The 15,820-nt window shown below is 44.2% G+C and overlaps 1 protein-coding gene across 1 annotated transcript in view; it reads left to right on the top strand.

Annotated features, from left to right (window-relative positions):
• The first annotated feature begins 3,482 nt into the window (after positions 1 to 3,482).
• The window catches only part of TMEM200A (transmembrane protein 200A), a 41,477-nt gene continuing 29,139 nt past the window's right edge, over positions 3,483 to 15,820 (top strand). The window contains exon 1 of the mRNA XM_033143775.1: positions 3,483 to 3,626. The gene's annotated coding sequence lies outside the window, so the exon portion shown is untranslated. The remainder of the gene's footprint in view (positions 3,627 to 15,820) is intronic.

A 15,820-nucleotide genomic window follows, 5' to 3' on the forward strand; every position in this document is an offset into this window, starting at 1 on the left:
CCTGTTAAATACAATGGTTGATGGTCCCCAAAGCCACTGAGAGATCAAGGAGACCTAACAGAGTCACCCACCCATATCTCCAAGACCTCCTTTCTCAGCTCTGGCAGGGAGGTTATTGCATGGTGGGGAGGGTGGGACTTCAAGAGGATCTCAATGACCCAACATTATGTGCAGATCCTTAACATTGGCACCCAAGCCTACTGGCTTCCTGATGAAAGATGAAATGGTGGAAACAGCAGAGGTTCTGTCAGTGTCTTGGTTCATTCACCAAAGGAGAGATCTCTGATAGGCCCTAGTCTGCTTTTCTCACTACAGAAGAGAAACAGACTAAACAGCCACCCACATGCACAGGTGGAAGAAGCTGTGGTGCCTATTAAGGGGAGAGATTTAGGAATCCGAATGTACTAGGTCAAACAGGAAGCTTCTATGAGCCAGACTGAGGCTCGTTCAGACCCTGGAAGACCAAACAGGAGGCCTGTATGGTACAGGAAGTACTTAAGTACAGGAAACTCCACACTTCAAATGTTTGCCTTCCAAATGATGGAAGGTGACGGGAACAGGGACAACAGAGCTAGCATGCTCATCCCCACTGTCTCTTGCATGTTAAATCAACACAGAAGTATAAAGTCTGCTCCTTCTACCCTCTTCACCATCCTCTTCATATTTATGAGAGAATGGTGTTCATCAGTGCAAAATAGTTGTTCAGTAGAAATCAATAAATATCAACATGGATGGAAAAGAACAGAAGGCGGAAATGATGGTGAATCACATGGGTAAATACACAGTTGCTGTAATCTGTACTCTCTGCCCCCATGGTAAACCTAGTATTACCATGAGACTGGCTTCTCTTAGGTTGCCAAAGTATTTGTGGAAGGGGTGTAACAAAGGTCCCAATGTGTTGCAGGAAGCTCCAGGTGGCAGTCCGCTTGTCCATGCAATTACAGCCACCACATGGGACATTTTTAAACAAATGACTGTGTTGCAACCAATATCCTGTGTTGCCAGCAATAACTCGTCTCCACCTTGATTTTATAGCACCAGAGTATTATCAGTGTAAATATCTCCACTTTTGTTGCTTGGAAAAAAAAGATGGGCATACCCTCTAGTTATAAGCATCCACTTTTCCTTTTGAGATATGAGCATGGTCATTTGCTTCCTGCGTCAATGGAATGATTTGCTTCCTGAGTCAACAGAGATATGTTCTGGGCTTTTATTACCACAGTAGGGAAGGATTATGTACCCAGAGCAGCTGTTGGGCAGCAACATGATCACTACGGATTGTTTGTGACTGCTTACTAAACAAAGACACAGTAGCAGAGGCCACTCATCATCTCTCTCTCACCCACAAGTTTCTAGGGATAATTATGCTCTTAGAAGAGTGTAAAATGTAGAATACAAGTGCATAAAACAGTTGGATCATGTGTGCTTGAAATTTGTTCTGATCTGAATTAAAACTTAATCAACTACATTTGTCTTTTAAAAAAGAACTTCAAGAATGTGTGTGAGAGACAGGCAGACAGAGGCTACAGAGTTAAATTCTCCATATTAAAAAGTTACAATTTCTGGCCATGTTCCTGACAGTACATAAATCTGTTCGTTGGAAATAACCATTCCCCCAGTGTCTCAACAACTATAAATCTGACTGGTGTGTTTTAAAGGATGTGTCACTTTATTAGTTAGATGGTTTGCTAATTTCTCCAAACTGCTCCAAAGACTTTATGCCATCAGCACCAGGTCTCTTCCAGTTCCTGGAGCAATTTTGAGGAATGGGGTGAAGAAGCCATCAAAGGCCTTCTGCATAAAACCAGATGCAAAAGAAAAACTCTGCACATCCTAGAGCACATTCCTCTCTTTTATTATAATTCACAGACATTAAGCACAGGCTGAAATCACCCCCTAGCAAAGTCGCCCTAAATTTGTAAATGTTTTGCTCTGGACACCTCACCCTTACAAGAAACTTAACTTTATCCACCCAGCCCAGAAGGTGTTGTGTTTGGGAAACTGCCTCTCCTGGGCTGGGAAACGGTTCAGAGGTCATCCAAGCTGGAAGCGCCCCTGCAAACTTTCTCGCTGTTTTGCTGGTTCCAAAGTTGCTGCCGGTAGTTCTCTCCACACTGACCCCTTCCTGAGCTTCTTTGATCTTCTGCTAGTTCTCGCTCAAAGCAGCAGCGCACCGAAAGGGGGAGCAAAGGAAAGAGAAACGAGTGAAGTCCCGTTAGGAACTGTTCCAGATTTATTATTTTCGGGGGTGGGGCAGACAGCAGAGTCTTGTGACAAGTTAAAGGCGGCTGCAGCTTCATCACGGCATAAACACAGGATCTTGGATTATATAATTAGGATGGATATTAAGAGTTCCTACTGGCGTTCGTTTATTATCGCTCGCCCCGCGGCTCTCACCATCGCCACGCAAATGAGCGCGGCATCAAAGCGGGTCTCCCCACCACTCCGCCCTTCGAGGCACGCCTCGGAGCGGGCGGGTGAGGAGTCTGTGCCTCCCTGCGGGTGTTGCTGGGACTCCACCTCCCATCAACCGCAGCCAGCAATGATGGAAGTTGGAGTCCCAGCAACAGCTGAAGGACCGCAGCGATTGATCGCAGAGCCAGCAGCTGCCCCGGATTAATTCGCGGGAAGAGGTTCTTCCTTCCAAAAAAAAATCCCCGCTGAGCTTTTTTTGCGCGTCGCTGCTAGTGGGGAAGACGCGCGTGGATATTGGCAGCGCCCCACGACGCGGCTGCCTGGGCTCATTTGGGACAAAGAGGGGGATATAAATTTAAGAAATAATTAGCACGTGCGCGCGTGTGTTTGAGAGAGAGAAGATCCTATTTATATGTCCCAAATATAGAGGCTGGTTGGAGTGGGCGCTCTTCTCCTTTCAGCCCCAAGCGCGGGAACGGGTGGAATTGAAAGGCACAGCGGGAGACGTTTCACGCCTTTCTTCAGCGTCACCCCTGGAAACAAGGCAACGATGGTTTGTGCCCTCGGCAACTCGCCTTACGACTCCGGCTCGGGAGAGTTCATATCTAGGAGGAGGGGTGTGTATGAAGAGGGAACCAGGTCACGCGACCTCTTGAATCAACGGAGAGCTGAAAACTTTTCGAGCTTGCCTGTCTCCTCCTCTCTTTCCTAAGAGAGAGAGAGAGACACGCCTCCCATTGGCCGCCGCCGAGGAGGGGCCCTCTGTCCCCGCCCCCCAGAACAGAAACTCCCACCAAGGGCACCTCTGCTTTTCCCACGGATGAGCCGGGGGCTGAAACATCTGGCTGGCTACGCAGCGCTGGAGGTGAGAGGGAACGGCTAGCGCCAGTCCGCGCGCCACGGCGGGACTTTGGCTGAAGCCAGAAATAAATGCCCCCTCTCCTCTGCCCACCCCCCTCCCCGACCCCTTCTGCGCGGTTTCTTCCCCCGCCTCCCACACCCGCGCCCCCTTCATGGCTTTGTCTGCCTGAGCCCCTGTGAGGAGGAGGAGGAGGCGGTGGCGGCGCGCGGGGAGCATGGAGAGACGCGCTCGCGGTCTGGCTTGCGCGGCGGAGCCTCCCCTGGTGTGAAGGTACCCGAGAGGCGGAGGAGCCCGTCGGGAAGAGCACGGCAGCCGCCGGACCCTCGGAGACCCCGCGCACTTGCTGCAGGTAATTCGCGGCAGCGGCGGAGGGGGAGGGACCCGAAACCCTTTCGGCGTATTTCTTTCCTTAAAGGAGATGCACGACCGTCTTCGTAGGAGGGCGAACGGGATTCGCAGCGATCCTTAGGATTCCCAGTTGACAGAAGGAGCAACTCTTTGTTCTTCGCGGTGTTCCTCGCCCGCCTCGCATATGTATATTTTAACATGCACTGTCGGGGCTGGGGGGGGGGGGTGTCTGTTGCAATAAATTTCAGTTGGATAGGGGGACAGAGTGATAAAATGGGGGGGGAGGCAGCATTCCCTAAATTGGGGGCACCCTTGCCCAAAAAAGGGCCACGGCACGTTAAGAGTCTTCCCGCTGCTCTGTGCAGCTGCTACACCCTCTTTTGTTTGGCTCTGAAATTCTTTAGCAACAATTCCTTACCAGCTTCAAGGCGCAAGAAATGGACGGGGAAAACGCTGGCATTCGTCCAAGGGTAGTTTCTTGTCTACTTCAAAAGGAACTTGGTATTATATATTTAAATTTTTGTTCTGGTTTACACACACAGCACACAATCACACTTGCTTTGCCGAATATTTACAGGGATGAGAGGGACAGATGGAAACTGTCAAGGGGAGTGTACTTTCCCCATGACAGAAATGAGAAGAAACACATGCCGTTCTTCCCTTAAATCAGGTTAGGGTTTCAGCCTGGATTGTTAATTGACCAGACAGATGGTTGTAAGAAGTGTGTCATGCTCAGATGACCTGTTAATGAAGAATTTAAATAGCCCATGTTTAAAATTAACAAGGTCTTGGTCACATTACATAGAATTGAGACCATCTGCTCCTTTACAGTAGTACATAAAAAGTGTAGAGATTTCCCTAGTTTAAAATTTTCAGGAATGGAAGAACTGTTAGTTTGTGTCCATTTAAACTGCAGTAGGTAAACTACACTTGAAAAGTGGGATCACAGGTAAAACCGAAAATGAAAGCTCAGACAACAAATTCTGGCTAAATTGAAGTTCTCAGAAGTTGTGTATGAGAGAGTTGTGCATTTGGTGCATATTCTTCAATGGACCTTTTTCTGTAGTATCAGCTTTGCTTTCAACTCCCACTACCAAATATAGCATTCAACAAGTGTGCTTTAATCATATAAGTTGCAATCCTGCACACAGTGTGTCTGCTTAAAGCTCATTGACGTCACAGTTAATGGCTGCAGGTTGTGTTCAGGATTGCAACCAGGTATTTAGATATGCAATTATCCTGCTCAGTAAAACTACATTTCAAAGGAAATTCCATATTTTGGGACTTGGTTCTGTAACTTGGTGTTGTCTGATATCATACAAGTGAAGCACACACCGAATTTCTATTTGCGTATAATGGACCACATGAGAGAAACATTTCTGCCTTTTGAGTTTTGAAAAGGGTCTACTAAGAAGCTATATTCTTATTAGATTGTAGTATGAATGGTTGAATGATTTGGCAATAGTGTTTCATCTTGTTTCTAAACGGGAACACTTTAGTGTCTACATCATGTTGCCAGTAACATTTCTTTTCTAGCAAAATACTTGTTAGAGTATAATTAAGAGGCAATTTGAGTAATTTAGTGCATGGATAACAATTAGTCTTTTGTCCTGAGCAGAAAGCAGTGTTCATGCAGAGAAAAGCTCAAGTGTAGATATATAGCAATTTGGAGAAGAAATCATATGTAATTTGTATTGTGTTGGCATAGGAACATATTTTACTTGTTGCTCTTTTGTTGACATCAGTGTGATTCAGACGGAAGTGCACTGCAAGGAGAGCGAAAAAACAAAACCGACCTGAAGTCACTGTCCACATTCACCATTAACAATAAATAGAGGTGCTGGCTTATCATGGTTTATTGCAGGGGTCAGCAAACTTTTTCTGCAGGGGGCCGGTTCACTGTCCCTCAGACCTTGTGGGGGGCTGGACTATTTTTTTGGGGGGGGTGGGTGGGTGGGAAATCCCCTCCCCACTGACACTCCCCTCCCTTCTCCACAGCACCGGACGAGCCCCAGTGGCTGCTTACCTGGACCTTGCGAGCGGCAGGGGCTGGTGGCGGCAGCGGGACGATGAGCAGCGCGAAAGGGCTGGCTCCGGAGAGGAGCTGCTTAAAATGGCATTCAGCCAACCACGGCTCAACAAAGCCCAGCCCCCTTCTTCCTCTAGGGAGGGCGGGGAGAAGCCAGGAGGAGGGAGGGAGAAGGCGCCGCCACGGTGTGTGTGTGTGGGGGGGGGGAGTGGCACAGCCCCAACAATCAGAATCCCCACGCTGATCCACACGCCGATTCCCGGACCACCCGTGGGCCAGATTCAGAAGGCAATTGGGTCAGATCTGGCCCCTGGGCCTTAGTTTGCCGACCCATGGTTTATTGGGTATGTGCAGCCTGATGACGCACACTGCCCAATCGCTTCTGCCTCTCCCTGGCATCAGTGAGAGAAACAAAGTAAACTTGACATCCAAACCCTGGTCCCTAGTTTGTTTCCCCCTAACAAGCCAGGATCACTAGCCAGCCTTAAAACGTGGTTTGTAGTTGGCTTACAAACAGTGGGTTGTTAGGGAGCAGCAAACCAAGACATTTAATTGCCCTTGCTTGGTTTGTTTGTTCCCACTTGTGCCAGGAAAGAAGTGAAGTAGGGGCCATCAGGTACTCAGCATCAGTATGCTGCTCATTCACAACAGACCATGGCAAGCCAGCAACCCTGGCATATGGTGGACATGCAAATGTGGCCACTCCTTCCTTCACAAGTGGAAAGTTTGGGTCAAATTAAGACTCTGCCTGTCCCCGTATGCAGATCTTGGACTTATTGAGTGGCCCTGAAATGAGCATGCAGCTTCAGGTCTTGAGGGAACATGAATATGCATAATGCTTCACACAAATAAATCTTTTCATACCAGCAGTTCTTCTGTGAGGCTTTCCTCTTTCATATACACGAGCGATGGGAAGCCTGTGACTCTTCAGATGCTGTTGGACTCCAGATCTTGTCAGCCCAGCTAATGGTCAGGGATGGTGGGAAGTCCACAGTTTCCCCATCCCTGATGTACACACTGACACCTTCCTCCTCAATACTTGCACATTTCCTCACACACTGCTGCTTAAATGCACTTTGCTTTGCCTCTTGCCTCTTTCTCTCTTATCCAAGCTCTCCTCATCACTGCTAATGGAGAAGAAAGCCTTCATCAAGGACATACAAGGCTTCACAAATGTTTTCAGATGCAAATGTAAATCTGGAAAACCTTGCACCCTGTATTGTGTGAATAGTGTCTCACATTGGGATGCATGGCAATACATTCAGAAGATTGTGTGCATTAATGGGGAGTAAGTGTGCCATTATGAATAAACTCCCCTCCCTTTTGGGGGGGGGGCAGGATGGAGATTGAATTTCATGTCAGTGAAACATAGGAAGGAAGATTCCTTATACTGAATCATACCACTGATTAATCTAGCATAGTATTGCCTGCACTGACTGGCAGGAGGTCTAGGATTCCATACACAAGTCTTTTGCAGTTCCACCTGCAGTTGCTGGGAACTGAACATGAAAAACCTCTCTTTGCAGAACATACATTCTACCAGCTAGCTATGCTCCTCATGATGACCGTGTGGGGAAGCAGTACTATATCCTGGCTGGTTTTTCCTAGTGGCTGAAAAATATGCCTAATTTGGCGGTGGCGCCTCATTCTACTTACTTACCGAATATTCTTAGCACAGACATACACAAGCCTGGTGCAGGAACCTTTGTTGTGATAACCAGAAAAGTCTGGCTGCATTCAGGTAGCAACCTCCTCACAGCACTGATTATGACTGCATTCACACAGCCCTTTATTCTGTTTTTCTGACATTTCCCTAACTGTTAATTTCTGCATTATATTTGAGCCTTCATATGACATAAAAGCCACTTCCACAAATATAGGAGATTATAGTGCAAGCTATTTACATGTTACTTGCTTCTAGAAAAAAAAATCTGCAAATAACACAGAAATGAGCACCAAACTTGTGCAATATAGTATTAAAGTTGTGGAAGTGGCCTTTATATAATGCAGAAATTGTTAGGAAAATGTTGGGAAACTGGAATAAACTGCCATGTGAATGCTGACTACCGGTATGTGGACTTAGTGAATGGCATCCTATTTGGGTGGAAAAATTCAGGGAACTGATCAGTACACCCTTTGTTTAGACCAGTTGGAACAAACTGGCCTCCAGGTGTTGGACTGCATCTCCCATCATGATCCCTTGAAGGAGGGGAGAATTTAGCACTCTGATAAAGAAAGATGTTTTGACTAAGTTTATAGAACTAATATTAAGTAGGCATTCCTCAGATGTTGGCACCATTGTCATGGTTTGTAGCATTGGCACAACATTATGATTTATAATGTGTCTGGTGACGGGATGGATGTCCTTTGTCCTTAATGCAAGAGAGAAAGTCATATAATCCAGATGTGATGATGCCATCAGTTGTGGAAGAGTCATTAACAACTCCTCACTATGCGCATGAACTTGAAACATACGTTAGATGTATGCAAAGGAATAGGGCAGGTGAAACATTAATAGTGCTCTTTAATTATGCTCGGTTTTATAACAGAATTAATTTAGCAAAGATAACATTACATGATAAGAAGTGTGATAATTTTTCAATATGGTCCAGAACATTCCCAATTAAAGTTTGTGGCGTCTTTAAAGAAATTAATTAAAAATGATATGAGTAGGAAAATAGCAACCACCCCATAGATAAATTAAATCTGGCATAAATTGATGGATTTGCAGAGAGGACTGCTGACCCTTGATGCTTGGTGAAGAATCTCAATGTAAACAAGTTGTACTTGAATATAGCGGTATTCAACTTAAAGCCACTGTCTTGGCTGATGACAGCGGGGTTGAATGTGAGATGAAACCCTTTGCACAGTGGCATGGGATTAATTTCTCACTGTTACCAATGCCAAACGTATGTGTCACTGGACACCATCACAAGCAACTGCCCTTTCCTAACACATTCATACTGGCACTAAACCCCTTCATTGTTAGCATAATCTGTACTTACCAACTTTTTTACTGGCTGTGCTCCTGTGTCTTTGTCAACTTGTTGACCGGCGAAAATGAAAAGCTAAGCCTGCTTCATTTCTGCTTCTCAAATGGCTACTAAAAGCACAAAGCAGGTTAAGCAGAAAAGGTAGCAATTCTACTCTTAATTTATGTCCTTGAGGATATCAGGTTGGTTGGATGGCTATGCAAAAATATGTGTTTTGTGGCATTAACTCCAATCCTAAGCATTTATATGATAGGACAAGAAGTCTAGGAGCAAGTCAATATGAATAATTTGAATTGGGATTAAGGGTGACACATTTGATGTTGCCAGGCCCAGCCCTATAGGCAGAGTGAGTGGGCATCTTAAATGGCAGGTGAATGCAGGGCGGCAATGAGCAGGTGGAAAACAGTTGTTTGTCTACACTACCTAAGATAGCCTGCTGCTTTCAGGTGTCGTAGATGATGCTGTCCTGTTACCTGTACATAGAATAATAGAATCATAGAATTGTAATGTTGGAAGGGATCCCAAGGGCCATCTAGTCCAACCTCCTGCAATGCATTGAAGTAAGAATCAACAGTCAATCCGGTTGATCTCTGTACATGGAAAGGGTGAATTTTGTCCTTTGGCTCAGCCAGCAAAATGTATTGGGTCAGCTCTGAATGTAGCTGCCACACAGCATCCACTTCCAGCCTGATTCAAACCAATTATACCCATTCGTGTGTCCACATCAGCGTGCTTTATGTAATTTAAATTGCTTCCTGTTGTGGCTGTCTCTACAAGGGCTGTCCTGTGTGTGTACTGATTTGCCAAAGATCAGATGGTTTCTTTGTGCAGGATCTTCAAGTGGGGTAAAGCAAATATTCATTATTTTCTCATTTACTGGCATGCAGCAGTCATTTTATGTTTCAGCCATGCTTATGGTGAGCTAAGCTAAAGAAGGATTTCCCTTTCTCACTCACTCAGCACTTCACTTTATAAAAGCAGCAATTATTGGCAACTACAGTATGTGAATGCAATGAATGTCACTCTTTAGGGAGCGGTTGAACTTTTCTTGTGTTTGATTGGAAAGAAATGTAGGAAGCGCACAGAACTTTATACATTTTAATGAGTAAGAAGCTGGGGAATGGAGTTTATGTTCGTTTTTTGAAGCCAGGGATCCTGCAAGAAAAACACACTTATGGATTTCTTCGGAGAAGTAAATCTTTCAGGCCCCAGAGCAAATGGTATAGCCAGAATGTTCCTTGGCCACATGAGCAACTGAAAAGCAATGTCAGCCACTCATGCACAAATGAAACAAAACTATATAACATAGTATCCCTTTTCTTTTTCTTTTTCCTTAACATCTCCAAAATCCTACACACTGATCTTCTTCAGGGCTTCACTATAAGAACTGTTCAAGATTTCAGTGAGACTCATGATCGTACAAAGGCTTTGGGAACCAGATGACTCATCCAATACTCACTAAATCAGTTATGTTTTGTTGGTGGATATTTAAAACGGGATTTCCCAGCTCTCAGTCAAGCTATCCTCAGTACCTACCATGCTGGTCCTTGCATTAACACTGTCTGCCCCTATACTGTTTATTCAATTTCTATCAGAAGTAAAAACAACAACAAATATATGTATCTGTCAATCCCAGGAGGGCACCTTGTTTTAGCTATATGGGTTTCCATTGCTACCACTTTCTTGGCCCTATTGCTATCTTGATGGCAGGGCATCAAGCTGACATGAGCTCCTCAATCAATTGGTTTAGTTTTCCAGTTACACTCATGTTTTTGAGGTACAGTGCTTTAGCTGCTTCCTCCTTGGTTCAGGCAGATTCCCCTTCCTTCCTCCCTCCCTCCCTCCCTTCCTTCCTTCCTTCCCTAATTTGAACAGGGGTGTATGTCAAGCATGTGGCAGACCACAATACATGGTTAGTAGGATGTGCTTGACTTCATGGGTCACCAGTTCCAGCCTACACTCCAGTACTTGGAAAATATCAATAAATAACAAAAAACCAACAAGTATACAAGTAGAAAGTCAGCATGGTTGTGGGGGCTATCCAGTGTATTTTTGAGTATATCACATATATGGCTATCTGCCTGCAGAACAGAAGTCTTGGGTGTGTGCTTGGTGCAATTAATTCCTGAACCTCAGGAAGCAAGTTTGTTCCAACCAACGTATCCAACCTGGACAAGCTGGTGGTCAGAGAGGTGGGTGGGTGGGTGACACCTTCAGGAACATGTTAGAGGCAACAAACATCAGGGTGCTTCTGCTGTCACAGAGAATGAGTCCTGGGAGAGGAGGGCACCACTCTAAGGAAGAGAGAAATTACATTTTAGAAAGGGACTCACCCCTCAAAGGATAAACAGATACCCTCTTGTGCCAAAGATTCTCTTCTAGGGGACAGAGGTCCTAATAGTGATCAATTATCATTAGGGGAAAATATATCTGCATTTGTAGGTGTGCAGTATGCAGTGTTTTATTTGCATGGTGTGAAAGTTGTAGATATTACCTGTTATCATGTGACAGATAGTGCTGAGGAGAAGTCAGTGGTCATGATGTATTGGCAGCAGTGATGTGGGCAAATGCAATTGTGTGACCTGGAAGCAAATTTAGGTTTCTAGGCAGGAGATTGAAAGCCAGGAGCTTCATGGTAGCTTTCTCTGAGATGCTACCCATTCGACCACCAGAGTTAGCTTTGCAGGTAGGTCTGAAGGATCTCAATGCATGGGTAAGAAGGTGGTGCCAGGATTTGGATTTGTTAGGCACCTTCTGTGACAAGCTAGACCTGTACAAAAGAGATAGGTTCCACTTGAACCATAATAGAACCAGACTGTTTGCACTTAAAATGAACAAGGTAGCAGAACAGCTTTTTAAGTGAGCTCTGGGGGATAGCCAACAGATGATGAAGAACATCTGGTTTAGGGTGAATCAACCCTAAGGGATGAGAATGTGTTGAACTAGGCAATGAAAGTGCAGGGGTACATCATTTATTTTGCTTTTGCTTTATTATGTATTTTGAGTTTTAAGGGAGAGCACAGATGCAATGGGCATATCTGAAACATGATGGAGAGAACCAGTGGGTCATAGTTATTTCTGAACATAAACTCTTTGGAGAGGACAGGGAAGGGCATTCCAAGAGTGTTGTTCTGTACATCAAATAGGACACAGAATCCAACAAGCTAGAAAGCCCAGGCAATTCAGACTCCTCAACAATATCAACATTTGTGGTAGTGCTGTACCCTAAGAACAATTTAGTACTGGGGATATACTGTTAACTCCCTGACTAGGCCTGGGCGATGTATAGATACATTACCCAGGACTGGTTTGAGTGCCAGAGCATGATGGCGCCTTCACCTAGCAGTATATCGTGGGTGAAACTGCCGCCGCTCCTGCTGAGTGTGGTAGAACACAAGATGTACAGACCTGAGATAATAGTCTAATATCTGTAGCACTGTCAAGCAAAAACTCTTTGTGAGTATTTTTAATATACAGTACTTTCCTAAACAATGTTCCATTATATTGGCCTTGATTAGAACTATTAAGTATTATTGAAATGGCTGACTTTGCATTTTAGTCTGGAAAACCACCCCGACCCATTAGGTTATAACTTGGAATTAATTGTGTGGTGCAAACTTTTATTGACATCATTTCAAGCACAAGTTGCTCTGACCTTAATTCCATATCGATAGGAAATCAGATGACGTTACTGTTGTTTTGATCCATCAGACTTATCATAACATACGACATGGAGGCTCAGAACAAGTTGTTGCTTGAGACTGTTACATTCTTTCTCCGGACAGTTTGTACTATTCTCCTAATTGGTGCATGCTGTTGTCTCTGTAATGGGCTACATAGAGAGAGCATATTACAGTGTTGATGTATTCTAAATTTAAATAAATTTTAAGCCCAATGTGAGGCTTAAGATCCCAAGGGGTACTCTTAAGATTCATTATGGGTTTAAAGCAGGGATGCGAAACCTATAGCCCTTCAGATGTTGTTGGACTCCAGTTCCCAGCAGCCCCAGCAGGCAGTGTCAAGAGTCAGAAATGATGGAAGTTGTGCACCAGTAACTTTCTTTTGGTGTCAGGTGAGGAGTAATGGTTAGCTTGGTGTATGGTAGTCCATAAAATAATTTACATTTGAACATTTGCCATCACAGAGTGGTCTTTAGCAGATTATTCAAACCCCACTGAATGTGTAACCCTAGGAACTTATCCAGACAATAACTGTATTGTTTTAGGTAAGCTACATTTATTATATTGCATGCACACCAGTCTTGAAGTGACAAGAGACTCCAGGGATTCCAATGCTTACCCAGGGTTCAGTTTCCTTGGAAAGAAGTTCACTGGAGACTGTCATGTCTTTAGGATATGTTTTTATTCACACATATAAACAACCTGAGCATTGGGTGCAAGGGCTCACAGCATTAACACTCCCAACATACCTTGCTTCCCCCCTAGGTTTCCAGGATCCATAACTTTGGATCCAGCACAGAACAAGACAAAACTCTGTCTTCAGCTTCCTGCCCAGACAAAAAACTCACCCCCAGACTAGCCCCTAGATCAGGGGTCAGCAAACTTTTCCAGCAGGGAGCCGGTCCACTGTCCCTCAGACCTTGTGAGGGGCCGGACTATATTTTGAAAAAATAATAATGAACAAATTCCTATGCCCCACAAATAACCCAGAGATGCATTTAAAATAAAAGGACACATTCTATTCACGCTGATTCATGGACCATCTATGGGCCAGATTTAAAAGGCAATTGGGCCGGATCCAGCCTCCGGGCCTTAGTTTGCCTATCCATGCCCTATATCTCCTGTCACCCAGGCAGCTGAGGTGGGAAGAGGCCCATTCCTCCTCCTCCTGTAGAAAACCAACACTTAGTTGTCCTTATGGCAACATAGCCCCACTCTTTAAAATGCTGATGAGGGTACTTAAATGGCCGGCAACTTGACAAAGATACTGGTTTGACCAGTTCGGCACTTCCTTCTATTACCAGCCCCCTCCCCACGATCCCATAACAATGTATTGCATTATTTTGTTGGTGGTGAAATGCAGAGTGGGTAGATCATGTGCCTTACATTAGCTGACATCCGGTTCAGTTGTTTCCCCCTCTTCTGTAGCTGCAGAATAGGTGTTTGTCTATTCTACTTGCACAATGAATGCAGCTTTCCTTTCTCCTCTCAGATGATTGTGCAGATTGTATATATATAAATTTTCTGCAAAGTTGATTACCCCCTTTCACATTACATTGACAATGCGCTTCAAAACCATTAACGTGTGTAGGATGATTTTCAAACAAACACCAGGGGGAAATAACAGTGAGTAATTCCTACAGAAGAAGCCACTAACTGATCAGATCACCAAAGTGGGTATTTAATTAAATTTTAATCAGAGCTCTGAAAAAGGAGCGTCAGTGCTGATGAAGCTGTTTTAAATAACATTGTGTATTTCCCAGTGAAGCATTCCAGTTTCCCAACCAATAAATATTCTGCATGTATCAAGATAAACTGTTGTCTTCGTTGAATAATCCTGTACTAATATTTATGTAGATTTATTTATTTATTTATTGCAGACTGATTTTGCACATTCCAACTAAGCAACTTTGTACAGTGTGATTAATTCCAAGTAACAGTGTATAGGATTTGACCCAACCTTTTCTGAACTGTACTACTTATTCTCTAAGACAATGTGCATGGTGTGTGCCTGTCATATCATAGAATCCTATGATTGTAGAGTTGGAAGGGATCACAAGAATCAGCTAGTCCAACTCCTTACAATGCAGGACTCTTTTGCCCAATGTGGGGCTCGAGCCCCGTTGCCACCATGAAGTCTCACAGTTGCCGCCACTGCTGTCACTTCCTGCCGCCACCGCAAGGCTTTGCACGCCACTGCTACTGCTGCCACATCCTATCACTGCTGTGAGTCCTCGCAGGCCACTGCTGCTACTGTCGTCACTAGAACCACCGCAAGGCCTTTCAGGTTGTCACTGCTACGGCCGACATGTACCGCGGTCATGGCAAGCTGTTTCTGCCACTGCTGCTTCTGCCTCCTAGCAGGCCTGCTGGTAGTCTGGCAGTCCCAGGTTATTTGTATTCACTATGACTCATCACTGTTCTTTGGATGTCCTGAATAACACCATTTGGTAACCAAGCCCAAAACCAAAAGTCCTGTTGGGATGCGTTTTGGCTTGCCTGCTGCTGAAAGTGACCATGAGGTGGTTGATAACACCATCATTTATCAGTTTTAGACCCTTAAGTAGTAGCGGTTGCTAGGACATTGTCCTACTTGCCTCTGTGTAGTTCCTTCCTTATTTCAGGCATCACGATATATTCATATATCGTGATGTTTAACTGGTGATATATCGTGATATTGAGTTATTGCCCAGCTCTACTTGCCAGATGTGAGAGACAGAAAGTAAAACGTAAGCAAGACCATGAATTAAGAATGGGAAATATCTCAGTAAAAAATATTTTTAAAGTCTCAGTAGGAAGCATTTAAACTTGGGAAGAGAATGACATATTATGATAACCATTGCCTTCATTATACCATACATGAAAGTGCAGGGTGAATGCTGCCTGACTTTCTTTTAGGAACTGCTGGGGATTTCATTTCTTTTCACTTTGTCATGTTCAAACTGTGCAGAAGGTCCCTAAGTGGAGCACATCTCTCTTTCTGGCAGAATGTTAACAATAGTAATATTATCTTTAAATGCTTAAGGTAGAATAGCTGCAGTTTTTATGAGGCAGGATACTAGGTAGTTTTGTTCTTACCTTTTCCAGAAGTTTCAACAAGTTTTTTTAAAAATACATATTTTAGAGCTCTGTTTTAAAGTTGCTTTTTTAATGGTGCTATTTGGCTTTTCTACACTTTAGAGTTGTGTACAGAGATAATAATAATAATAATAATAATAATAATAATAATAATAAATAAAATTTTATTTATACCCCACCCTTCCCGATTTAAAAACCGGGCTCAGGGTGGCTAACAACAAATATAAAACATTAATTAAAAATGACTTAAAAAACAACTTAAAAACAGCATAAAATACAACATAAATGTAGCATCCATGTCAATAAAATTCAGAAAATCCAGGGTCATTTTTTGGGGGGCGGGGCGGGGGGAAAGACCCAGTTCAGTAAACATCAAGTGATCTCCAGGGCTAACTGGCCAAGTTGGTCCTGCTAG

This window comes from Lacerta agilis, chromosome 3 (assembly GCF_009819535.1).
Source record: "Lacerta agilis isolate rLacAgi1 chromosome 3, rLacAgi1.pri, whole genome shotgun sequence".
NCBI lineage: Eukaryota > Metazoa > Chordata > Lepidosauria > Squamata > Lacertidae > Lacerta > Lacerta agilis.